The 25,973-nt window shown below is 45.0% G+C and overlaps 1 protein-coding gene across 7 annotated transcripts in view; it reads left to right on the top strand.

Moving 5' to 3' along the window:
* The window catches only part of MBP (myelin basic protein), a 461,835-nt gene that overhangs the window by 72,884 nt on the left and 362,978 nt on the right, over window positions 1-25,973 (top strand). The window contains exon 1 of one of the 7 annotated variants that reach the window (XM_033934380.1): window positions 6,734-6,756. The exons of the other annotated variants lie outside the window; for them this stretch is intronic. The gene's annotated coding sequence lies outside the window, so the exon portion shown is untranslated. Of the gene's footprint in view, window positions 1-6,733; window positions 6,757-25,973 lie in introns of those variants that run through there. 7 annotated transcript variants of the gene reach the window in all.

Genomic DNA, 25,973 nt, shown 5'->3' with positions numbered 1-25,973 from the left:
ATGCCCCTCCACGGGTCTGGGTGATGGTACAATGGCTCTTAGATTTCCAAGTCATAGAACTGGTTCCAGAAGAATCAGGCATGGGCAGAGATACTCAGTATACTTTATCGTGCCCAAGAAAGACTCAGATGACTGGAGGCCAATTCTAAATCTAAAGTCTGTCAGTGCAGCTCTGAAAGTTTTGCGGTTCCACATGGAAACCAGTCAATTGGTTATTGCCTTGGTGACACCGGGGGAATTTCTGACCTCTCTGGATTTGACGGAGGCCTATTTGCATATTCCCATTTTTCAGGCACACAGGAAGTTTCTGAAGTTCCATGTGTTATAGCAGTATTTTCAGTTTTCGGCGCATTTTATTTGGTCTAGTAACATCACCTCGCACCTTTACAAAGTTTTATTTATTTATTTATAGATTTTCAAATTTACATACCAAGCATATACTTGTACAGAAAGTTTGTCAGAATAAACATTACTATTTCAAATGTAAAAAACGATTACACCTTGAAATTCTTAACAACAAAGAAAAGAAAATATATTTTAACTAACAAAACTCAAGTCCTCAATAATTGGGATCCAAGGTTTCACATAAGCGAGAAATTAAGGAAAATTATAATTCTTATTAGAATATGCTATACATAGTGCTGAGATAGGAGTAACATTTTAAACTATAGAGCACTTGATTTTGATTTTTCCTCTTCCATTCGGGACAGGGCCAAGAAAGCAGTTAACTGTTGAGGCTCAAAGAAAACATATTTAACACTTACAAGGATGTCTCATGTAAAATGTAGACCCAATAAGATGACCCCAGGTCTCAAAAGAAGAAATTCTCGGCGACGTTTTTGAGTCTCTCTCTACAAAGATCAAGAAACATTTGAATTTTGCATCCAAGAAAGTCCTGTTTGGTTTTAAAGAAAAGCCTCAATAACCTGCTTTATCTATCGATAGAGCTACTGTTAATATCAAAATAGAAGGATTTACCATGTCCTTATCAGACGTTTCCAGAATTTCAGACACATTCAATTGTGCTTGACCTAGTTTTAACTGTACTTGAGACCCATTTTTTTTATTTGGTAGATAATACACCTGAGAGAATGGAGGTAAATTTTCTTCCGGAACTTGTAGTACTTCTATCAAATATCTCTTAAACATCTCCCTAGGAGTTTCCAAAGGTAACCTAGGGAAAATAATAAGTCTCAAATTGTTATTTCGAGAATTGTTCTCCAACGTTTCTAATTTCCTTCTTAGGTTCACATTGTCCTTTACCAGGGTCTCTTGTAATTGTTTAGACACTTTAAAATCTTGATCAAGCTCTTGAATAGAAGATTTTGACCTCATCTGATCTTCTTTTAAACCCGTGGAGGGGCAAAATAAAAAAAAGCGTCTAAGTCCCCTTTTGGCCTAAGTCCCTAAACGTTCAACCCAGAAGCAGGGAAAGTGTCCATAACCAAAACATACGTCCATGTTTTGATTATGGCCTTCCTCTGCCTAAACGCCCAATCTCCACTATGTCTAAAAGCACCCCCACAGCACGTTTACACTTTTTAACCATAATGAAAAAAAAACACAAAACGTCCAACAGAAGGGCTTTTAAGCGAAGGAGGAGCCAGTCCTTCACCTAAAAGCTGGATTCTGTAACCGGTGTCTGTCAAAAACAACACCGGTTACAGAATCCCCCCCCCCCCAACAACGATCCAGGCAGGAGGGTGCCCAAGCCCTCCTGCCATGTCAAACCGCGATCCCCCCCCTCCCGACGATATCGGGGCACGAGGGAGTCCAAGCTCTCTTGCCCCGTTGAAGCCGCGACCCTCCCGATAACATCGGGGCAAGAGGGAGTCCAAGCCCTCTTGCCTCAGGCACCCGCGGCACCCCCGACTCGTTCGGGCCAGGAAGGAGCCCAAGCCCTCCTGGCCCAGGCGACCCCACTACCCGCACCCCCACTACAGTACGGGCAGGAGGGATCCCAGACCCTCCTGCCCTCGACGCACCCCCATCCCTCCCAACGTCCGCCCCCCCAAGAATCCCCGATCGGCCCCCCCCAGCTGACCCGTGACCCCCCCTGCTGACCCCACGACCCCCCCCTTCCCCGTACCTATTTTAGGTTGGCCGGACAGACGGGTGCCAAATCTGTCCATCCGGCATGCAGCTCAACGAAGAATGGGGCTGGATTGGCCCAGGGGCACCAAAGCCCCGCCTCCTGGTGGGGCCTAAGGTGCCTGGGCCATGTGCCTAAGGGCCATGTGCCTAAGGCCCCACCCACAGGAGGGGCCTAAGACTCCTGGGCCTATTCTGATTGGCCCAGGCGACTTAGGCCCCACCAGGAGGCAGGGCTTTGGTGCCCCTGGGCCAATCCAGCCCCATTCTTCGTTGAGCTGCATGCCGGACGGACGGGTTTGGCACCTGTCTGTCCGGCCAACCTAAAATAGGTACGGGGAAGGGGGGATGGGGTGGGGTGGGGGGGGTCGGTCGGGGGGGTCGCGGGTCGGCTGGGGGGCCGATCAGGGGTTCTTGGGGGGGCGGACGTTGGGGGGGATGGGGGTGCATCGAGGGCAGGAGGGCCTGGGATCCCTCCTGCCCTTACTGTAGTGGGGGTGGGGGTAGGGGGGTCGCCTGGGCCAGGAGGGCTTGGGCTCCCTCCTGGCCCGAATGAGTCGGGGGTGCCGCGGGTGCCTGGGGCAAGAGGGCTTGGACTCCCTCTTGCCCCGATGTTATCGGGGGGGAGGGGGGGTAGCGGCTGCCGCAGGGCAAGAGGGCTTGGGCTCCCTCTTGCCCCGATGTTGTGTTTGGGAGGGGAGTGATTCATCGCAGCAGGAGAGATGCCTCATCTCCTCTACCGCGATGCCATCACTCCTCTACCCGAACTGCCGCGGGTGATGGCATCGCGGTAGGGGAGATGAGGCATCTCTCCTGCCGCGATGGTTAGGTTGCCGGGCCGCTGAACTGATGGCGCCAGCGGCCATCAGCTCAGCGGCCCGGTTTTCGGCACTTAGACCTGGTTTTATTTTGTCTAAATGAAACAGGTCTAAGTGCCGATTAAATTGTTTTGATTATATCTGTTGTACGCCTAGGAGTAGGTCGGCCCACCTCCCGCCCACTACCCACCCTTTCCCCTCCTCTAAACACACCTCTTTTCTTTCTGTACGTTTAGTGGCAGGGAAAGGCCTAAGTTGGTTTTTGATACGTCTAAAAATCAGCTTTGGTTATGGGTACTTGGACGATCAGGCTTTTTGATCGTCCAAGTAGCCACTTAGGACACTTTTTAGACGGTTTTTTTTTTTTTTTATTATGAACCCCTTAAGCTCTTTAGTGTGTTGTATCCATTTATTCTCTATTTATTGGACATTGGGGCTAATTATTTTAGAAAAATTAGCAATTAAACCCCATGGCTTCTCCCATTGTGGAAAGTTTTGTTTTGTGTAGAAATGCTCACCCTCTGAAAAGTTCCCCTGGTTATGTTCCGTCTGGGTCAATTCACCTCCCATTGTTGATCCGACTTCACTTCTTCCGTAGATACCACCTGAAGGTGTGATTCTGCTTCCATGCTCTCTACTGTGACCTCCACTGCCTCAATAGCGGGTACTTCCTTCAACTTCGGGGTTTCTTCGCCATTCGGAAAGCTGGTAGACTGGGGTTGTGGGGGTGGTGCTTGAATGTCTGGGCTTAAGGTTGTATCTAGCCCAAGAGAGGTAGCCCCAGTCTCACTCAATCCAGGACATCAGACGCCGGCGTCGTTACAGCTCCCTGCATTCTTTGCAAAAGCTCCTCTGTGTTGCCGAGAGTCAGCACCATGGAGCGCTGTGAGGCACCAGCAGCACTCCTGCCTCTCCTCTTCGGCATCGGAAAGCAAATTGGGCCACAAAACGCCTCAAAGAAGAAAAAAGGACAGAAGAGCTTAGGCTGATCGGGTGCGTACTTCTCAGAACGTCTTAGGCGCAGCCATCTTGGATCCTCCTCACCTTTACAAAGTTGATGGTCATTGTGGCAGCACATCCAGGTGCATCTGTATTTGGACGATTGGCTGATCAGCACACCATCCAAGATGGACTGTGTCATGGCAGTGACAAAGGTTGTCCAGCTCTCGCAAGACCTGGGTTGGGTGAGTAAATTTTTGAAAGGTCTTTTTTTTTTTTTACTATTTGTAAACTAAGCTGCTGTTACAGAGACATGTATATACTGTTTCATTCAGAGTTTTGGGGGTGAGAGGGGGTCAGTGACCATTGGTCAACTGGTTAGTTTGGGCACCTTTCTGCATTTAGATGCTTCCAAAAGAGATCTTTCCCAAAATGTCTAAGTTCTATCCAGGACGTCTTGAGAAAGGTTTGATTATCCTTGCAAGATGTGAAGTCTGGCACATCCAAAGCCTGCCCATAACATATCTCTTAACAAGTCCCCTTGAACTTTGGACACATAGCAGACAAAACATCTTGCTAGACATCCAGGAAAACATTTTTGAAAATTGGTACTTGGATGTCCTGCTGATTAGGACGTCAAAGTGCTAACTTAGGTGGTTTTTTGGACATTTTAGGTTTTTGATTATGCCCCTGTAAGTGTCTCAGCATAAGGGGGTAAATACAGAGCTTGTCAGGTGCTTGAATTATAGACTGCGCTCCAGCATGGGATTCCATTCCTCCATGTCATTGAACAGTTTTTCCAACATCGATGCCCAACCTGGCATGCAGTTCAGGTTCTTTCCTTTAAGTGTGTAAGGATTTTGGGCTCTGTAGACCATAAGAGGCTTGTATTTGAAATCACCCTTGGCATTGGCACACAGTAGCAGGGTGGTGCAATCTTTAAATTCCTTAAATCTTGGCTGCCATTTTCATTATATGTGTCAGTTTTCCAGTTTCTTGTAAAACAAGCCAGTCTCATCCACATTGAATGCCTCCGCTGGCACGTACCTCTTTTTTCTTCAATTACGTACACTTAGCAGGTATGTTTTAAATTCCTCAGCAGCTTTGTTGTCAGCTGAACCTGCCTCCCTAGAAAGGCTTACATTTTTTTAATGCATATCACTTTTTTCAAACACGCTAGCCAACTTGAACTCGTAGAAAAGGGTTTCACCTTTTCCTGCCTCTGGGTATTTGTAAATGTCTCTGGCTTTCATCCTGACAGCAATGCTGGCCCCTGTGCTTTTTTCTCATTCACTATTTACATGATCCGCAAATTTAGCCACTTCTTTATCTTTTCCATTGATTGATCATGAACCATAGATGTTGTTTTGGAACTTTCTGGTGCAGCATCGTGAACAGACCAAAAAATATCTTACTCTTTTTGTCGGATGGATCGGATTGTGGATTCATTCACATTGAATTCACAGCTGACACCATAAACAGACTTGCCAGAACGAAACCTGTCTAAAACCTAATCTAATATAATATTTGTGGATTGCACTGTGACTTTATAGGTTCAAGATGATTTACAAAATTAAGAATCCATATGATACATGGGGAGCTTACAGGGAATGGACATCAATTGCAGAGAGGGCAAGAGAAGGGCTTTAACATTTTCTGCTGGAGCTAACAATTACATAGTAAATGACAGCAGATAAAGACCCGAATGGTCCATCCAGTCTGCCTGACCGTACACACTCTATAAATTAATAATTTAATTTTTAAATGATCCTTTTTCTTAGATATTTCTGGGCCAGAAACCCAGAGCTCTGCTTGGTAGTGTGCTTAAGTTCTATCTACTGGAGTCTCTGTCAAAGCCTACTCCAGCCCATCTAAACTATCCCAGCCATCGAAGCCCTCCCCAGCCCATCCTCAACCAAATGGCCATATACAGGACAAAGATCATGCAAGTCTACCCAGTACTGGCCCTAGTTCCATCAATATATACCCATTTTTTTCTGATTAGAGATCTTCTGTGTTCATCCCATGCTTGTTTGAATTCTGTCACTGTTTTCCTCTTCACCACCTCCCTGGGGAGAGCATTCCATGCACTACATCCAATGTAGTGTAGAACAAGTTATACAGTATAGTCTGCTATACAATGCAGAAGTTGGTTAAACTTTATTGAACAAATATTCAGTTTGATCAGTGTGAACATTTCAAGGTAGTAATTGAATGATCGATCCTAATGACTTTTGGTAAAGAAATGTTTCAGCTTTCTTCTTAATTTTAGGTAATAGGGTTCTTTTCTTGTGCCAGGTGGAAGATTGTTCCAAGTCTTGACAGAGACATAGGTGAACAGAGAGTTGAATATGTGTTTGAACTTGGTTCTGTATGTTGAGGGGAGGATAGTAGCAATATGGAAGCTTCCAATAAAGATAAAGATCTTGGAGAGGTTGGATAATCTAATCGATGTGAAATGGAGCTCTGAGAACATAAGGATTAGTGCTTCTGGTGTATTGGTGTTATGTACATGGAAAATAATGCTGGTTAATTTGAAGGAGGTTATGGATAGCCAGTATAGTTTATGATAATATCCGTAACTGCATCAGATTTCATGAGCCTGAAGATTAGTCTGATTGCTGTGTTCTGTAATATGTGTTATTTTGTGCTTAGACCTGCATATAGTGAATTGCAGTAGTCAAGTTGAGCAAAGATGAGCATTTGAACTAAGATGGCAAACACGTAATTTGTCACTCAGACATGTGACATGCTTCTTTCTCTTTGGAGCTGTACCCTCAGATGCTTGTAACTCACTCTCTTGAAGCTTGGTGACTGTTTCTGGCCAAAACCAGAAAGGAAAGAGAAAGGAAACAGCGTTTTTTCTAAGGTCAGAGGTCCTCGAATACACAAACACATTGCATGAATGGTGAGTAGCAGTCACAATGCATGCAACCGCAGATAAACAAAATTGCGAATCAGGAACACGTGAATATCAAGAACGAACTGTACTTTTGAAAAATATACATGTACTCAATTTGGAATGCGTTATTGCACTTAAAACAGATTTTTCATTGTGCTGATCATGTTTTGCTGAAAACCAATTGAGTAACACAGGCAATGTGTTTATAAAATAAATGAGATGTTACTAACCTCCTCTTCTACGAAACCGCGCTAGAAGTTTCTAGCGCGGGGAGCCACGCTGAATGGCCCGCACTGCTCCCGACGCTCAAAGGAACTCAATGAGCGTCGGGAGCAGCACGGGCCATTTAGTGCGGCTCTCTGCGCTAAAAACCGCTAGCGCGATTTCGTAGAAGAGGGGGAAAGTGTATTAAAACATTTTAATATATACATTCATATAAAGCAGTGTGGTTGCTATGCTAATCAGATTATTGGTAATAACTTTTTTATTGGATTAATTTAATATTCTTGTGATTAGCTTTAAATAGCTATAATTCCTTATTTTGCACTGACCTGTCTATTTCTTGAATTAAACAAGTAATGTTAGGTTGGATCACAATGGTAGTATGGGGTATTTGTTCTCAAAGCTTGAAAATTTTGTAAAGCAAATGCAAGAAGGCTTCTTTCAGATTCTGTGCAGGTACTTTCTATGTCCCTAGTGGGCTCATAATCTGTTTTTGTACTTGGAGTAATGGAGGGTTAGGTGACTTTCCCAGGGTCACAAGGAGTTGCAGTGGAAATTGAACCTAGTTCCTCATCCCAGTGCATTAACCATTAAGCTACTCCTTCACTATGTGTGCAGTTTGTGATTCTACCCATAGGCCTCCCCCTACACCAGGAGTAGGCAATTCCGGTCCTCGAGAGCCGGAGCCAGGTCAGGTTTTCAGGATATCCACAATGAATATGTATGAGATGGATTTGCATGCACTGTCTCCTTCAGATGCAAATCTATCTCATGCATATTTATTGTGGATATCCTGAAAACCTGACCTGTCTCCGGCTTTCGAGGCCCGGAATTGCCTACCCCTTCCCTACGCTAAGATCACAAACAAGTATTCGCCTTGTCATAGCACATAGAAGGGTAGATTTCACTATTTGGCTCACCTTATGACTTACCTTTTACAGATTAAAAAAAAGTAGGAACCAGTGTTTTCCACTTTTTCATGTACACAGTGTAGAAAAGAGTAAGAGTAACACCAGCTTGACAACTTTAGATAATAAAAGTATTGTTCAGATTATGTTGAAGTTTTTAACTGACATGCTAGTCAATTTAGAGGTGATGGGCAGTCATGAGATGATTTGTTTATAGAGAAATGACAAATCTGAGGGGGAAAACAGCATTCATAGCAACTAAGGTCTTGATATTTAAAGCAATTTAGCTGGCTGCTGACAAGTTAAATTACTTGGTCTATGCTAATATTCAGCAGCAGTAAACTGGCTAAGTGCCACTGAATATCATGGTTAGCACCTAAATGAAAGCCAGCTATGTTGGGGTTCCAGGGGTAGATTGAGCACTTGGCCACTTAAGGGCTCATATTTAGCCCTTAAGTGGCCAGGTTTACCGCATAAATGGGATCTACTGCTCTTTATCACTTCTATAGTGCTGAAAGGCCTACGCAGTCTAACTTGGACAGACAGACATGCCAAATAGAACCCAAGGTGAAAGGAGTTAGGAACTGAAAGCAGTCTCAAAAATGTGGGCTTTTAACTTGGACTTGAACACTGTCAGAGATGGAGCCCGTCTTAGGGATGTGAGCAGGTTGTTCCAGGTATACAGCGCAGCAAGAAGAAAGGGACAGAATCTGGAGTTGGCAGTGGAGTTGGTGGCTGAACTCACCCTGTGCGTCAGCTCAGAAGGAAAATTTCTTGCCTCCGATTCAAAAATTTTGATGATCTCATTTACAACGTCGTTTTCCGCATTACTCTCTACATGTGATATATTGGATATCCCGGACCCTTGAGGAAGGAGTGTTTCTCCGAAACACGGACTGTGTTGGGTCTGTACTCCATGTATATGAGAGCCATTTTTTAAGGATTACAAATTTTGTATGGCTTTTCATAAAGATTCCTGTACCTTGTATATTCCATTCTGCAGTCTTTTCCTTATTTTTGGTGTTCGCCTTTTACTGCAGATCTGTTGGATTTTCTTTGTTTTGCAGTGGAGGAGAAGGACACAGGAAAGACCTACCGACTAAGATGAGTTAAGGGGGGGGCATAGGGGTATATGAGAAAAGAGATAATGAGGGGCTGCTGAGTGAATGCATTTGTAGATCAGTAAGAGGAGTTTGAATTGTTTTTGGAAACGGATGGGAAGCCAATAAAGTGACTTTAGGAAGTGGTAACGTAAGTATAGCTGCTCTCATGGTATGTGAGTCGCGCAGCTGAATTTTGAACGGATTGAAGTGGAGAAAGATGATTGAGCAGAAGACCTGAGAGTAGCACACTGCAGTAATCGAAGCACGAGGTGATGAGGGCGTAGACAAGCGGGTGTGTGTTAGTTGGCTTTAAAAAAACTGGATACTCAAAGCCGGAGTCCACACAGGTCCTGGCTTTGAATATCCAGGTATAAGGCCGTCAACAGTGAGCAAAACACTCAACGCCCGACAGCTTAATATTGATCCATAAGGCCCCCTTTTATCAAACTATGGTAGAGCTTTTTACCATGGGCCAGCAAGGTAAATGCTCTGATTCCGTGGCAATTATAGCAATTCAGATTAAAATTTTAGTACCCCTTTTGTTTTTTCCTTAACTGTTCTTTTCTTTCAACTTATTGTAGTTCTACCCTTTTTCCTCTCGTGTCGGTTTGATTTGTGAGACTTTGTAGATGTCTTTACTGGATCTAAATAAGCTATTAATTTAAATGTGTCTGTATTACCCTGTTTTTGCTTTTAATTGTTGTAAAGCTGCTTTGTAATTTTAAAAAGGCGGGATAACACATTTTTAATAAGCTTGAAACTTGATAAAAGGGGCCTTAAGTTTCTACATACTTTCAATAAAATGTAACCAAATGAGGGTTTGGATCTCATATTTAAGCTACACATGAAAAGTCCTGCATGCTCCCTGCCATGGAAGGTAGGCTGCTGCTGCATATGTGGGAGAAATAATTTCACAGAAAGGAAAGGTTCCGGCAGTCTGTGGTGTAAATTAATAGTATGTTTTGACAGATAGCCAAACCCATATCTGTTGACAATGAGGCACTGTATGTGTGATGGCCTGGGTGTATTCCTAAAAACATGTGAAATGGTGGGGTGGCCATGTTAGTCCACTCTTCAAGGTAATATGTAGAAATAAAAACATAAAGGAAAAAGAAATAATACCTTTTTTATTGGACTAACTTAATGTAGTTTATGATTAACTTTCAATGGTAACCCCTTCTTCCTTAGATCAGAAATAAGCAAATGTTGGCCAAAAAGCTGTTGTGATAGTTCTGCAGGCTGTTTAGCACTGTGGTTTACTTCTGATTTTAACGCAGATTTGTGTGTGTGTGCATGCACACGGTGTCAGGTCAAAAGTGCGCCAGGACAAAGGCGCGCCCAGACAATTGAGCGCAGCGCGGAGGCGCGCGCCGCTCAAAATTACTGTTTTTAGGGCTCCGACGGGGGTGTGTGGGGGGAACCCCCCCCCACTTACTTAATAGACATCGTGCCGCGTTGTGGGGGCGTAGTGGGGGGTGTGGAGGGTTGTAACCCCCCACATTTTACTGAAAATTTAACTTTTTCCCTTTTTTAGGGGAAAAAGTTAAGTTTACAGTAAAATGTGGAGGGTTAAAACCCCCCAAACCCCCATAACACCGGCGCGATGTCTATTAAGTAAAGTGGGGGGGGGGGTTCCCCAACAAAAACCCCCGTCGGAGCCCCTTAAAACTGTAATTTTCTTTGGCGCGCGCCTCCGTCTTGCGCTCAGTTGTCGGCGCGCGCCTTTGTCTTTCGCGCCGTTGTCTATGAACCCATGCACACACTATAACTGATTTCCATATAGCAAGGGATATAATGCACACAATTTGAATTGCACTGGGGAGTAAACTAACATGTACAACTAGCATGAGTATGCGTACTGATGAACTGCATATGAAATGTCTTCTGATGCATCAGGGTTTGCCAACGTTTCTAATGTGATTTTATTTTTTTTTTGTTTCCTAATTAACACTGATTATTTTTCTCCCAGAAGTGAAAGGTTTATCTTCTAATTTGATTTCAATGGATATGAATAGGAAAAATTTAAAAATTTGCTAAGGTTCCCAAGCTGGGGATTCCTAGAGATGGGATTATTCAGATTCCCTGACCCAAGTTACTCAGATCAAAGGAAAACCTGCCTGGGTTTCTTGAGTGTGAAACAGACATCATAACCTAGGATGCCTAAAGAAGAGTGGCTTGGAACCAGCTCCCTCAATCTACTCCACCTTGCGCCTCCTACCAAAACGTTTGTAAAGGCCAAAAAACGTATCTTTTTGAAAAATGCCTTACTCTCCCCAGAAACAACAGGCTAAGACCACAAATACAAGCAAGATACAAATCACCTCTCCTATCGCGATATGACAGGCTGCTGAAAAGTTCTCAGCCCAACCAAGAAGAAAATGACATGGAACCATGAAACTTACAAGTTATTCCACGCTTTTCTTGACAACTGGTAAATTTCATGGCTCCATGTCATTTTCTTCTGGGTTGGGCTGAGAACTTTGCAGTGGCCCTTTGTAGATGATCAAGCTCCCTACAAACCGAGAAAGTAACACTCATAGCAGAACACGTAATATCAAGACCACACCAGATATAGCCGATCTTCTCTCCAAACCTTATGCCACACGAATACAAACCAAGTTATCTGTGTCATGAATCTTAATGAAATAATGCAATCCCTGGATATGGCCAGGCCCTTCTAAATTGTAAATCACATTGAAATCCTTCTGGGAATATTAGCAATCTGTAAATACTAATGTCATGTAATGCTGCTCACTCCTCTTCTCTCCCCATCATCTTCCCCATACGTAGCGTATCTGGGAAAAGTGTTGATTATCTCTTTCTCTGTTGGCTGCCATGTTTTAAAAACAGTGATGGTTTAGCTGTTCATTTTAAAAGTAGCAGCCTTCAGATCAGATACTGAGAAGACAATACAGTGGTACCTCGGTTTACGAGTGCACCGGTTTGCGAGTGTTTTGCAAGACTAGCAAAACATTTGCAAAATCGGTGCCTCGGAAACCGAGCATGGCTCTATTTACGAGCACCCCCCCACAATCTGGCACCCCCCCTGCGATCCGGCACCCCCCCTGCCTTGAACCGACCCCCCCCCCGACACGATTGGGCACCCCCCCGACACGATCCGACCCCCCTCCCCCCCCGACACGATTGGGCACCCCCCCCGACATAATTGGGCACCCCCCCGCCGCTTCTTACCCTCATCTGGCCACTCTTAAAGATCGGCCTACTCGTCTGCTGGGCCTTGAGCATGCTCAGATGCTCAAGGCCCAGCAGATGAGTAGGCCGATCTTCAAGAGTGCCCAGATGAGGGTAAGAAGCGGTGGGGGGAGGGTGTCCAATTGTGTCGGGGGGGATGTCAGATCGTGTCGGGGGGGTGCCCAATCGTGTCGGGGGGGGGGGTCGGATCGTGGTGGGGGGGTGCCCAATCGTGTCAGGGGGGGTCGGATCGTGGCGGGGGGGTGCCGGTTCGAGGCAGGGGGGGTGCCGGATCGCAGGGGGGGTGCCTGATCGCAGGGGGGGGGGCCTTCAAGGGGAGCAATGCCTGTTCTCGGGGGGGGGGGGGAAACACATCAAAACGAGTTTCCATTATTTCCTATGGGGAAACTCGCTTTGATAAACGAGCATTTTGGATTACGAGCATGCTCCTGGAACGGATTATGCTCGTAATCCAAGGTACCACTGTACTTTCCCCCAGAGAATGTATTTATGGAGCAGGTTAGTGGATGAGGGTTATTTGGTAGGTGGGGTTGAATCTGTTTGCTCCCAGGAAACTCTTGGTTGGAGGTCCCAGGCTACTGGGACTGAGCCAGAGAGACTTGCATTTAATTCTATTTTAACATACATTTTTACTTCAGTTATATTGGTAAGTCATTAATATTCTACACCAGAAGTAAAATTAAAAAAAAAAAAAAAAATGTGGACGTATAAAACATCTAACATGAATTTTTAATAAAATCTGATTATATTTGCTAATTAAATAGGTATTGCTGCCAGTACACTGTACTGTTATAAACCACCAATGAATTTTAGATTTGCTGGCCTATTATAATCAGTTTCACGGAGAATGATTTCTCCAACATCCATAAAGCTGAAACCCCCTGCTGTTTATGAAAGTGCTGCCTTGGGGTAGGGACACAAGAGCCTAACCAACACACTTGACCTGCCAATCCTGCTATGCCGAGGTCAGTGTTTCTTGAGTCAAGGGTTTGACTGCAGTGAAATTGTCCGTCTACTTTGCTGCGGCATAAGCTGACACTTTAGCAGACATACAGAGAGGGAAAGCCAGCCAGGGGTCCTTTGTTTGGGTGACTGTCTCCTGATGCTTTGCGGTGTTTGGTCTAGTACGGGGGTCGGCAACCTGCGGCTCCAGAGCTGCATGCGGCTCTTTTCCACCTTTGCTGCGGCTCCGGTAGTGTGTCACGCAGGCATGCACCTTACAAGTCCAGCGTCGCGGCGGGAAATAGCCATGCTGAGCAGTGAGCTCAGCACATACACAGATGAAAGCCTTGCTTGCTGATTGGTCCGGCGGCCCCGCCCCGCCGTGCCGCCGGACCAATCAGCAAGCAAGGCTTTCATCTGTGTAGTGCTGAGCTCACTGCTCAGCATGGCTATTTCCCGCCGCGACGCTGGATTTGTAAGGTGCCTGAAAAAGAAATCATCCTGGCCGGGGTCGGTGTCATGCTCCGGAGATCTACAGCCTTCCTATCTCCCTCTCCCTTCTACCTGCTTCCGGCCACATCCCCTGCTCCGCGGCTCTCTTCGGCAACTCAGCAGCAGCGATCGACACAAGCTTCTGACGTCGGGGCCTACCCTCTGCGAGTCCCGCTTGTTTCAACTTCCTTTTTCCACAAAGGCGGGACTCGTAGAGGGAAGGCCTCGATGTCGGCAGCTTGTCTTGATCACTGCTGCTGACGAGTTGCTGAAGAGAGCCGCGGAGCAGGGGGGTGTTGCCAGGTGCAGGTAGAAGGGAGAGGGCCAGATGCAGGACTCGTGGGTGAGGGAGGAGAAGAGAGAGAGAAAGAGAGAGGGGAGGGAAACAAAAGGAAATCTTTCATACTGGGCTGGGCCGGAGTGGAGGGAGGGTGGAAAGATTCTAGCTACAGGGTGCAGTAACAAAGGAAAAGGGGGGGAAAGCTGAAAATGGAGATAGTGACACAAAGAAGAGAAAGGGTAAGCAGGACCTACTGAATAAGGATAGAGATACAGAGGGGACATGAAGAGGAGGTGAAATAGAGACATAGAAGTAATGCTGAAAAAGTGGGGTGGGGGGGGAGATAAAGACATTGAAAGGGCAAATGGTGAACATGGCGTAAAGATAAGGACAGAGACAAATGAAGATTCTGAAAAAGTGGTGAGATAGGGATATAGGTGAGATGGACACAAAGAAGGGTGATGCTGGAAAATAGGTGGAATGGTAATTCTGACAGACACAGAAGGGAAATGCTGGATCAAGGAGAGATGGGGCTCAGGCTGGATGGAATGAGGAGAAATGCCTTGTTGGCCCGGAACTTCCTCTCCTACGTCAGAATTGACGTCAGGGAGCGGAATGCTGGTCAGCGCAACACTTCTGCAGGGAAAGCTTGGGACGGCGGTGGCTTGGGGGCTGTTCCCCGATTGCGGTGGCAGCAAACCGAGTGGCTTGGGGGAGGGCACGGAGACAGAAAGAAGGGGGAACAGGGAGACAGAAAGAAAAAGTTGGGGGAGAGAATGAGGTCTGGAGGAGAGGAAACATACAGGAGGCTGAAAGAAAGGAAGAAAGATTGGATGCACAGTCAGAAGAAGAAAGTGCAACCAGAGACTCATGAAATCACCAAATAGCAAAGGTAGAAAAAATGATTTTATTTTCAATTTAGTGATCCTGTATATAGCATTAAGATAAGAAACAATATATGCAGTGTTAGATTTGTTTTATAATGGTTTTGCGGCTCCAAGTTTTATAATGGTTTTGCGGCTCCAAGTTTTTTTTTCTTTTCGAAAACGGGTCCAAGTGGCTCTTTATGTCTTAAAGGTTGCAGACCCCTGGTCTAGTACCTGTCATTTCTGAACTTGCACAATCTTCTGCTTTCTCTGTACTCAGTTGTCCTAGAAATGTGGCTGTTTTAAACATGAGGTTAAAAAAGTGGGACACTTGAAAATCCAGGATTCACACAAATTTATTCCACCTTGAGAGAATCATAAATACAAAAAGTGTACCGCATCAAGCTTTCGATATGGCCATGTTTTATCTGGTACGCCTTCATCTGGAAAAACAGCGATACCACACAAACATATAAAGCATACAAAATATAAAAGTCAATCTTGAAATAAATGCCGCCTTTTTCTTGTCATGACCGGGATAGCCATACAGATGGCAACCCAAAATTGGAAGAATTATAACCGCCTAAATTTTCCTTTCTGGTGGGCAAATTTGTGCTCCAGCTATAGATATGAAAAAATGAATGCCGATAGTTTGGGGCACAGTAATTTATTTAAGCTGGTTTGGAGGCTGTTAACATCATATATTACCTCACTATAGTAGGTCTTTGATTATGAGTCAGTTTTGGTTTATTTTCATACACATCCAGGAAAGGGTGTGTGTGTGTGTGGGGGGGGGGGGTGAGGGCTATTTCTGTCCTAATTTGACTTTCGAGTATGTCCACCTGGGATGGAAAGAGGGTGGGAGGATATTTTTAATCTTAATAGGGTAAGGTTATTGGGATAGTCTATGTTCCTGTGTTTTATTGAATAATCATTGGGGGGGGGGGGGGGGGGGGGTAGAAAATGGTTGGTTATGCATATTTGTAAGTTGAATGTGCTTTTATTAACTTATTATATGATATATATTTGTGTATTGCACTTTTGAAGTTTAGAAAATCAATAAAGAATTAAAAAATAGAAAGAAAACAATACTTTATATGTTTGTAAGGTATCGCTGTTTCTCCTGATGAAGACATACCAGACAAAGCATGGCCGTATCGAGAGTTTGATGCCGTACACTTTTTGTATTTATGATTCTCTCTTGGTGGAATAAATTTATGTGAAACCTGGATTTTCAAGTGTCCCACTTTTTTATCCTCTTGTTGGTTGCTATGTGGGCCATTGTTTCTCCTTTTTTGACTCTCTTGTTATAAATATGGAAATTGAGAATCTTGGCTTGCAAAGACATACATTTTTTTATTTGCTAAATGGCTCTGAGACATTGCAATTTAATTATGGTTTCAGTGCAGCATAAAAATGCCCTAAATCGGAAGCTTCCAGCAGCAGATCAGAAGCACCAAACATGCTAAAAGCTGGCAACTCATATTGATATTGAAACTTTTTCAGGTGACCAATGTTATGTAATGAGATGTTTAATCATTTTTATATCATTTATTTATCATCTTTTTGAAGAAATTCATCCAAGAATAAGCCAGACAATTACAACATTAGAAATGTTCAAATAACAGTATATATTTTGTCATAATGTGCTACATACATTGTCAACACTAATGCTCCTACCCAGCAAAGAGTGTAAGTGAAGGTGGGTAGAAGTAGAACATTTAGACAAATAAGAGTAGAAGAAGTTAGATTTTAAAAAATAAGGTAAAATTGCATGACTCAGAAAAGGTATATGAACACGATCTTAGCTAGAGTATGTGGATAAATAAATCCTGCTACAGTATGTGCAGCCAATGTTAATCTTCGTGTGTGACTAGCACTGTTTAGCTTAGATTCATAGCCAGACTCAGCTCTTGACGTCCCTGGTCCTTCCTCTTGCTCATTTCATTTAACCAGTTCCTTTAATTGTCTGCCCCTAGATTCCTAGATCCGAAAGTCTAAAGACTACATATCCCAGGAGGCTGTTCTTAAATATGGCCTCACTTCCTCTGTGTCCTTCAGTGAACTGTTTAGAACAGGGGTTCTTAACCTGGAATCCGTGGACGGGTTTCAGGGAGGTCCATGAAGGTTAGATAAAAATTAACATTTATATTCACTATACAGCCCAGTACTATGGATTTTTCTCACGTGAAGTTTTTTTTGTTTACTTTAAAGTTTAATAGTACTCTAGTATGTATGTATGTATGTTTAATAGTACTCTAGTAATAGTATGTATGAGACAATCAAATCTTGATAAATAAAGTACATTATATTCATTACATGCAAAGTTGTGTTTATGTGAATATTTCTGGGGAAGGGGGGTCTGTGTCATAGCTTTCATCAGATTCTTAAAGCAGTCCATGACTCAAAAATGGTTAAGACTCATTGATTTAGAACAGTGTTTCTCAACACGCAGTATGCATACCCTTAGAGGTAGGCGACCCACTTATTGGGGGTATGTGGGGAGAATATCACCTGCCTTCCCGCAGAAGTCACCGCTGGGGATCCCTCCTTCCTGCCCTCCGCCCGCCCGCTGAAGCCGCCAGCAGGGATCCCTCCTTCCTGTCCGCCAAACCAAAACCTGGGATCCCTCCTTCCTGCCCTCCACCTGCCCATCAAAGCCACTGCCAGGGATTCCTCCTTCCTGCCCTTCCCCCTCCACCGAGGCCGATCCAGAGGGTTTCCCTCCGAAGTCAGGGGAAAGCCTTCCGGGTCAGCGGGGTGTGTGTGTGTGTGTGTTCCCAATTACCTAGTTCGAGCCGCACTCACTCCTTCTGCCTTCAGCGGCACTTGTTGCAGGTAGCGGTTCACACGCTGCACATAGCTGACCCGGAAACCTTTTCTCTGACATCAGAGCTGATGTCAGAGGGAAGGCTTGTGGGTCAGCCACGTGCAGTATGTGAACCACTGCCTGCAACAAGTGCCACTGAAGGCAGAAGGAGTGAGTATGGCTCGAACAGGTAAGGGGGCATGATCTTTCTGGGACAAAGGGAGAAAGAAGGTGGGGGGAGGAGTGCATTGGGCCATGGGAGGGGCACGATTTTGGGACAAAGGCAGGGAGGGGGGCACGAGTTCAACACAGAAAAGGAAGGGAATTTGCAATAACATGGGACACAGAAGGGAGGGAGGAAGGGGGCACTAACTTGGGACATAGGAGGGAGGGAATAGAAAGGGAGAATTGTTGGGCATGAGAGTGTGAGTGAGAGGGAAAGAGATGGTGCGCATGTTGAAAGCAAGAAAGAGGAAAATTGGGCATAGAGAGAAGAAAGAGGTAGAGATGCATGGGGAGAGAGGGAGAAATTTTGGATATGGTGGTGAAGAGGGAACAGAGAGACAGATTGAAAGGTATGTTGGACATAGTGATGGAGGGAGAGATGTAGCATGTGCTGGAGAGAGGTGATAGAAGGAGAAATGGGCATAGGGCTGGTGGTCAGTGGTGAAAAATGCTACACATGATCCAGGGGATGAGAGAGGGCGAAATGTTGGATGTGGCAGTAGAGTGGGGTGGGAAAGATGCTTGGATCTCTCAAGACAGATGGACAGTAAGAGAGAGAGAGAGGGAGACATGTTGCCAATGGGGGTGGAGGAGAGAGAAAGAAAAGGTGGACTCATGGAAGGACAGAGAGAGAGATATGTTGGTTGGGGAAGGGAATGAGGTCTGGAGAAGAAGAAGCATGCAGGAGGCAGAAAGAAATATTGGATGCACATTTAGAAGGAAGTGCAACCAGAGATTCGAGAAATCACCAGACAACAAAATTATTTTATTTTCAATTTAGTGATCGAAATGTGTCAGTTTTGAGAATTTATATCCGCTGTCTATATTTTGCATTATATTTGCCTATTTTTCTGTAGTTGAACTTTGGCAGAGATTGACCCCTGTTGCCATGAAAAGAAGGTGAGAAGGGAGTGCCCAGTGGGAGGGAAAGATAAGAGAGATGTAGAAAGAAAAAGAGGCATGCATGGAACTTCTGCAGAAAGGAAGCAGCATGAGGAGGAGGGGAGCAGTGGCACTATTTATTTAGCTGGTGGAACCTCAGCATCCCTGCCAGCAAAGGTAAAGGGGTATTATAGTTTTGGAAGGGGCCTGAGTGCAAAGTGGGGGGCCCAAGCCCACAAGGTCCACCCTGTGGCTATGCCACTGCTTCTACTCACGTCTGGTGTAGGTATTAAGCCTGTATGACAGGGGTGTCAAACTCAATCACATAAGGGGCCAAAATCTAAAACATAGGCTGTCGCGGGCTGAATTTTTTATTAAGATACTTAGGGGTCCTTTTATTAAGGTATGCTAACCGATTCTGGTTGCAGTAGTTTAGTGCAAATGTGTATTATCCCTTTCAGTATGCTGCTGGACTGGGTCAACTGTTGGTTTTACTCTTATCCATTACCTCTGGCATCCTTTGTTTTGCTTGCCGTGGCACTGCAGCATACCCATATTGAGAATCAAAGAATGCATTTATCTTCTGCTTTTGTGGCTTGAATAGGGGAACAGTTAGGATTCATCCATAGTTAATGCAGTTGTTATGCACTGATGTCTGAATTGGAGTCTGTTGCTAGGGCTCTTCTGTTTCTCCATTTCAAAGCAGTAATTATTCACATGTAGGTTTTTAAACTAAATTGCACAGACAACAGCTAAACTTATCAAAATTCAAGGAACGTCACGACCCTTCAACTTTCATTTGCCTGGCCTATTTTATTTATTTATTTATTTTTGTATTATTTAAACAAATAACACTAAGAAGATCTTATCCAGAAAAAAATTGTTGCAACAAATCTGAAGTACCAATTTCCCATGAAAAATAGAGTGCACAGGGCTGTGTAAGAGGTGCGGTTGTCTAGGGGGCACAATTACATTGGTTCCGCTCGCGTCTTTCCCAATTTGCGTGTTGCTCTTGCTGATTTCCCAACCAGCAGTCCCACCGCCCTCCCACTGCCACAACCGCCACTGCTGCTTTTTCCGAACTGCAGCAGTAACGGCAAAACAAGAAGAAATGCCACAGTGCTCTGGCACACGCCGTTGGCTCTGCCGGTCCTCTGCCCCCTCTGATATCAATTGCTGTCTTGGGACAGAGGACCGGCAGAGCCGACAACAGGTGTCTGAGCACTCTGCCCCTCCCTTCCCCCTCCATGTGTTTCTTCTTGTTTTGCCCATGCAGATCAGAAGCAGCAGCAGGAGGAAACAGATTGAAGCTGAAGCTAAATTGGGAAGGGGAATGAAAGGGGGAACAGCTGGATGGAAAGGTAGTAGGGAGAGAGGGGAGACACTGGATAAACATGGGGGGCCTGACAGTGTACATACAAAGGGAAAAAAAAAGATCTGTTAGCCCATTAGCCCACAAAGAGGAGGAAAAGCAATCCCCACATCATAAGAGTCTGATATAAAAGAAATAGAAACCAGAAGAAAATGGTAGAAACCTGTGTCTAATTATGCCTGACTTATTCTCATCTGATTCATGTGTGTTAACAGAGCACTTTCTCCTGCACTGTCCTGTGCCAAGATTCAGGTGAAAACCGCCCTTGTTCTAAAGTGCAGAGATGTCGTCCCTGGTTGTCTTGGCAACACACAAAAACAAACAAACAAAGGGCTGGTGAACCCCAAAAAATAAACCCAAAATACAAAAAGTGGAAAGGCCACAAATAAACAGAATGAGAGCAGGAGTCCAAAATAAAATCGAAAAAGGATGAGGCAACAAAATCAAGATTGAATGGCTATACTAGGGACCCACAAGGAAAGAGTGAGGAAGGAACTGTACATGTCAACCTGAGATAAAATTGAGTTTATTAAATACAATCATTTATTAAGATGCAACACATATGAAATAATCAATCTTTCTTTCATATCCTTCCAGACTCGATACAGTCCGTGTTTCGGCTTCAAAGAGGAAGCCTGATTCAGGGGTGTGGATGATAATCTAAAAAATACATATATATTTTTTACAAAGAAAGCCCAAAAAATGTATACATGCATAATATTAAATAATGACAATAAACAACTGTGTTGCATCTCTTTCCTTGCTGTATATTTGTCATGGGGTTGCTTGCCTTGTTTGTTTTTTTTTAATTTTACTAGGGACCCAACACGGTCCAAGTTTCAGCAGCATATGCCTTCCATACAATCTGGATTTTGCTGCTTCATTCTTTTTAATAAAGTTATTTTATTTTGGACTCCTGCTCTCATCTTGTTTATTTGTGCGTCTGACACTTTTTTATATTTTGTCTTGACAACACTACACCCGTGTTCATAAGGGAGAATTGTTAGGAACATTCAGATATCTGGCACTTTCTGTACAAAAAATAATAAATAAATAAATAAAAAAGCAAAAAGAAAAGTGTTGAGAGGAAACTTGAGGACATACAACTTTACTGAGAAAATGATAAATGCCTAGAAATAGCTTAACAGCACTATCCACAGGAGCAATAAATGCAATCATGCCGAAGGTCTGGAAAACGATGGCCCTTGTTTTTTAAACACTCATTTTTATATTGAAAATCAATTTTTGATCCTTGCAGAAAATGTTTAAAGCGTTAACCTCCTTGTTCACGTGGGAACAGTTTCTGGTATTAGCTTTCTGATACAGTATGAGAGAAATACATAAAAAATGATCAGTCTTTTAAAGATCATGGTCCCTATTTTCTTTATATACAGTATATGGGTTGTATGGAAACATTTGAAACTGGACCCAATATATGGTGGTTTCATTGTGGTTTGTTTGATTGTTTGTTTTACTTTTGTTTCACATTTTATCTTGTTCTTGTTAATCTTTTTATTTCTATATTTCACTTTCGTAACTATAGTCTGTTCTTAATAAGAACAAAAGAATAGCCCTACTGGGTCAGACCAATGGTCCATCAAGCTCAGTAGCCCGTCCTCACGGTGGCCAATCCAGGTCACTAGCATCTGGCCAAAACCCAAGGAGTAGCAATATTCCGTGCTATCATTGTCTTTAATGTAGTAATTTTCTATGTTTTATTCCAGGGGTAGGCAATTCCAATCTACGAGAGCTGGAGCCAGGTCAGGTTTTCAGGATATCCATAATGAATATGTATGAGATGGATTTGGATGCACTGCCTCCTTGAGATGCAAATCTATCTCATGCATATTTATTGTGGATATCCTGAAAATCTGACCTGGCTCCGGCTCTCGAGGACCAGAATTGCCTACTCCTGTTCTATTCCATTAGCAATCTCTTTTACATATTTTGCAGTGGTATAATAAGGGGGAGGATGGACCACCCCAGGCATCGTCTTGGAGGGGGCGCTGGCACCTCTCCTCTTCCTCCTCTCTCCTTCCCCGCCATGCACACTCCTTGCCTTCCCCCATACCTCTATTCTCCGGCACGAGCAGTAGCTCCAACCAGTTGCTCGCACCAGGCTTGATTGTCCCTTTGAAGTCACTTCCTGGTCACTGAAAGTGAAATCAGAGGGAGAGCAGAGGCCGGCACAGGCAACAGGTTGGAGATGCTGCTCATGCTGACAAAATTACAGCGGTACTGGGGAAGGGGCGCATAGCGTGGGGGCATTCAGCGCGGCTCCCTGCGCTAGAAACTGCTGGCGTGGTTTCGTAGAAGAGGGGGTATATCTTTCTTTCTCCTCACATATCCAATAGACCATCAAAACTTGTCGCTTTTTTTCTCTACAACTTTGCTAAAATCCAGCCCTTTCTGAGTACGCTGCCCTCATCCACACCCTCATCACCTCTCACCTGGATTCCTGTAACTTGCTTCTTGCAGGTATCCCGCTAAGACACATCTCTCCATTTCAATCTGTTCAGAACGCTGCTCATATTTCACCAGTGTCGTTGTGCTCACATTACCCATCTCTTGCAATCGCTTCACTGGCTCCCTATCCGTTTCCATATCCAATTAAAACTCCTCTTATTGACCTTCAAATGTATGCACTGTAGTTCCTCAGTATTATCCCCTATGCTCCACCCTGGGAACTCCGCTCATCTGATAAGTCTCTCTTGTCGGTACCTTTCACCTCTACTGCCATCTCCTATGTATGCTCCTTCTACCTTGCTGCGCCGCATGCCTAGAACAACCTGCTTGATTTAGCATGTCAGGCTTTGTCTCTGGAGGTTTTCAAATCCAGGCTGAAAACCCACTTTTTTGAGACTTCATTTAAATCCTAATCCTACCATATATTCGTCCCCTATCCCTTCCACCCCATCAGCCCCCTTCTTATTCTACACATGAGTGACCAGGGCAGGATTAATTATTCGAGGGCCCCATGGCACACAAAAACACTGGGTCCCCCTGGCCCTGCCCCCATTTATCTATTTTCTTATTTACTTCTTTATTTCCACTTGTATTTCTTTTTTAAAAAAATTCAAAACAAACAAAGATTAGCATACCAGTGCACAGTTTTTCTTCTATGCAACCCCTAAACATCTCTGAACAAATTCCCCTTCCTTCTCTTCCCACCTATTTACCCAGGAATTTAACTCTGAACCCTTTCCATGCATATATGAAAGTGTTCAAATATTTGTAAAGCAGTAATACTATCCGAAATATAAGTCTATATTAATAACCAAGTTTACAACGCCTCTCAACTGCCTCACTCTACATCAACCAACTGTAACCCATATGTGTATGTATAAACAACCAAATCTGTAATTCCTCTAGTACGTTCCACTCCATGTATGTTAACTTGCAACGAAACAACAAGGCAAGCAGTCCACCAAAGAATCCAACGTGAAACAAAAGAAGATTGGCAGAAAATAAGGAGATTCAAATCAGGTTAATTCAAGGTGCTCCCAAGATCCATGCCTGATGCATTTCGCCAAACAAGGCTAGTCAATGCTAACAAAAAAACATATCTTTCATACAAACAGAACACAGAAAACACCTTCGCCTAGTGTGGAATAAGTAATCACAAACTAACCTCTCCCCCCTCTTACAAAACTGTTATATGGTTTTTAGCCACAGCCAGCGCTAAAAAAATGCTCTACAATTTTGTAAAAAGGGGGATAAAATAGAAATACGTAGACAAAGGTTAAATAAAGACGCTGGACTCTGCATACAATGTAACACCACAGAAACAGCAATGCATGTCCCCTAACGCAAAAAAATAAATAAATAGAAATTTTTTTCTTCCTTTGTCTTGTCTGGTTTCAGCTCTCCTCATTTTCTTGTCTCTCTTCCTTTCATCTTCTGTCCTTCTGTGCCACTTCCAGAAACTGTATGCCTCCCCCTTCCATCTTTCCTTTCACTCCCAGTGATCTGGAATCCATCTTCTTCCATTCCCTCCTCTCTTCTCTCCCCTCTCCCACACCCACACCCCCACCCCGATGGTCTGGAATTTCACTCTCTCCTCTCCCTTCCCCCCACTTCCATCAGCATCAGCCCCCTTTCTTTCCCTCCAACCCAATTCCATCCAGTATCCTTCCCCCTTATGTTTTCCCCCTTTCCCTGCACACCAATTCCATCAGCATCTGCCCTTTTTCTTTCCCTTCAACCCAATTCCATCCAGTATCCTTCCCCTTATATCTCTCTCCTTCCCCTGCATACCAATTCCATCAGCATCTGCCCCTTTCTCTCCTTCCACCACCCTTCCATACCAACCTGTCACCTTTCTCTCCCACCACCCTTCTTGGTCAGAGGGGGCCCACTGAAGAAACAGAGGACTCGGTGTGGCTTTTTTCCTTGGCAACGCGGTTCCCCCGGGAAAGATCGGCAGTGCTGGCCCCCCCCCCCAGGAAAGATCTGCAGCGCTGGGCCTCCCCTGGAAAGATCGGCAGAGCTATCCCCCCCCCCCCGGGAGATCAACAACACCGCCCTCCCCCAGCATCGCCATCAACCAACCTGAATAAGTGATGTCGGAGGGGTTGGACCAGCAGATGCAAAGAGTTGCTGCAAGGTCCCGCGATGACTGCGTCTGCCAGTCCAACCCTTCCGACGTCATTTACCTCTTCCCTGAGCAGAGTCGGCAAAAGCGAGTCATCAAGAGACCTTGCAGCAACTCTTTGCATCTGCCAGTCCACCCCCTCCAATGTCACTTATTCAGATTGGTTGATGGTGATGCTGGGGGAGGGCGATGTTGTCGATCTCCTGGGGTGGGGGGGGGGGGGCCCAGCGCTGCAGATCTTTCCTGGGAGGCCTGCGTTGTCAAGGGAAAAAAAAACCCCAAAGAGTCCTCTGTTTCATCGGGCCCCCCTTACAACTTCGCGCCCTAGGCACGTGCCTACTTGGCCTATTGGTTAATCCTGCCCTGTGAATGACATGTATGGATTTCCTCCTTTTTTTGTCCCTTGTGTCTGTCATTATTACAGTAGAAACACAGTTAACTGGTATTCAACTAAGTGGCACTCTCAACCAACTGACAAATAAATTGCCGGCCAAAAAAAATAGTCTCCCACGCTCCTGACAACCTCCAAAATTGTTTTTGTTCTCCTGACCCGACAACCCTTAAGGTCATGTGCTCCTCACCCAACAACCTCCCTCTCTCCCTCTTTCCGACCCTGAAGCATCAGCAGCAGCCACAAGCCATATCACTCCCTTCAGCCCCCGAAGCAGCAGCGGCAGCCGGTCCTGACAGCCCCCCTCCCTCCCTCCAGCTCCCAAAGCAGCAGCGGGAGCTGGTCCTGACACCCCCCCTTCCTCCCTCACTCTGGCTCCCAAAGAGCAGCAGCCATTCCTGACAACCCCCTTCTTCTCTCCCTCCAGCCCCCAAATCAGCAGCGGCAGCCAGTCCTGGCAACTGTCTCTCCCTCCCGCCCTGAAGCAGCAGTGGCCTTGACCTGCCAACCTCCCTCCATCCTTTCCTTCAGCCCTGAAGCAGCAGCGGCAGCCAATCAGCAGTGCAGTGCTATAAAAAGGCTGCTCGTGGCCCTGGCAGGGTCTTTCCTCTGCCACGTCACTTCCTACATACCAGAGGAAAGGACTTGCTGGGGCTAGCTGCAGGCAGCCTGTTTACAGTGCTGTCTTCTGACTGGCTGCTGCTTCTGTTCTGAGCAAGTGAGGGAAAGGTTAGGACTGCTGCAGCTGCTGCTTTGGGGCTGGAGGGAGGAAGGGAGGGGTTGGAAGATCAGGACCGCTGCCGCTGCTGCTTTGGGGCTGGAGGGAATGGGGGTTGGCAGGTCACATGGAAGAAAAGGAGAAAAAGTATTTGCTTCTGTGCAAATTCATTTTCAGAGCAGAAAGAATGGTGATATTGTTAGATG

The sequence above is a fragment of the Geotrypetes seraphini genome, chromosome 2, assembly GCF_902459505.1.
Source record: "Geotrypetes seraphini chromosome 2, aGeoSer1.1, whole genome shotgun sequence".
Lineage (NCBI taxonomy): Eukaryota > Metazoa > Chordata > Amphibia > Gymnophiona > Dermophiidae > Geotrypetes > Geotrypetes seraphini.
The sequence above is the reverse complement of the archived record's forward strand: the minus strand, read 5'-3'. Positions and strand labels throughout refer to the sequence as shown.